This window comes from Triticum dicoccoides, chromosome 7B (genome assembly GCF_002162155.2).
Source record: "Triticum dicoccoides isolate Atlit2015 ecotype Zavitan chromosome 7B, WEW_v2.0, whole genome shotgun sequence".
Classification (NCBI taxonomy): domain Eukaryota; kingdom Viridiplantae; phylum Streptophyta; class Magnoliopsida; order Poales; family Poaceae; genus Triticum; species Triticum dicoccoides.
The window spans coordinates 372,468,868-372,470,296 of NC_041393.1; positions in this window are offsets into that span (position 1 = coordinate 372,468,868).

Here is a 1,429-nt window from a genome sequence, read left to right on the forward strand (position 1 = left end):
AAGCATCCCACTTATGATTAACCCCTATTGCAAGCGTCTGCAACTACAAAAGAAGTATTAAGGTAAACCTAACCACAACATTAAACCTATGGATCCATATCAGCCCCTAACGAAGCAACACATAAACTAGGGTTTAAGATTCTGTCACTCTAGCAACCCATCATCTACTTATTACTTCCCCATGCCTTCCTCCAGGCCCAAATAATGGTGAAGTGTCATGTAGTCGACGTTCACATAACACCACTAGAGGAAAAGACAACATACATCTCATCAAAAATATCAAATGAATACCCAATTCACATGACTATTAATAGCAAGACTTCACCCATGTCCTCAGGAACAAACGTAACTACTCACAAAGCATATTCATGTTCATAATCTATCACACCCTGCACTTTGTAACTTTTCATTTGCATTATTAAAGCACAAAAATTTGGACCAACAAAAACTTTTGCATTATTTGGCTTTTATTTGGATTTGGTTCTCTCTCTGTGATTCTTTTTCAAGTGCTCCTTAAAGTCAACTACTCCACTTTCTGTATTTCATCTCATTGCCCCAAACTTCTGCCCAATGACCATGCCATGTGTATAGTGCAATATAGAATTTTCTTACAAAAATAATTTGGCCAAAAAGTATTTTCTAAATTTAGTTTTCCAAAAACCCCTGAATTGAGGTTTGCACTGCAAGTACTTGATTTGGGTTATGGAAAATATTTCAAAAGGAATATTTGAATCCTATTAGATGTAGGACTCCCATAAACCACAAAAATATAATTTTAAGAGTTATTTTACTATTTTATTTAAAAGCTTTTTCTTAAGGCCAGAAATGGTCTTTAATAGGGAAAAATTATTTTATTGTTTTAAAAATATTTGACAAAAATTAGGGAAACTCAGTGGACATATATTTTCCATATATAAGAGTTTCAACACATGGTCATGTTCAAAATATTGGTCAAATCCCTCAAAACCCTTTTTGGATATTTCAAGCTTTTGAAATATTTACAAAGGAAATATTCTCCAAAAATTCCAAGAAAGTCCTATCATCTCACATATGACATACTTCATGATCTTGACAAGTATCATGTCATGGAGAATAGTATAACCCCATAAAATCCTCTCAAAACCATTTCTGTCCATTTTGAAGTTTGAGCAACTTTACATTGCCAAACATGGCCAAATGTTCTCAAACTTGGTGCACGTGCTCCAATGGTCTAATAATGCATCTAGACCAAATGGCACAGGTTGGAGAAGAAGATATCTTGGTCAAAGTGCCTCAAAACCCTCTCTGACCAGAATCAAATTTGAACTACTTTGTACTACCAACTTTTTCTCCATGACCCCAACTTTTGTGAGCCTGATCACATGGCTAAATAAGGCCACCACACCAAGTGGTGCATCAAGGAGAAGTGATCTACTCAACTGGATCTACA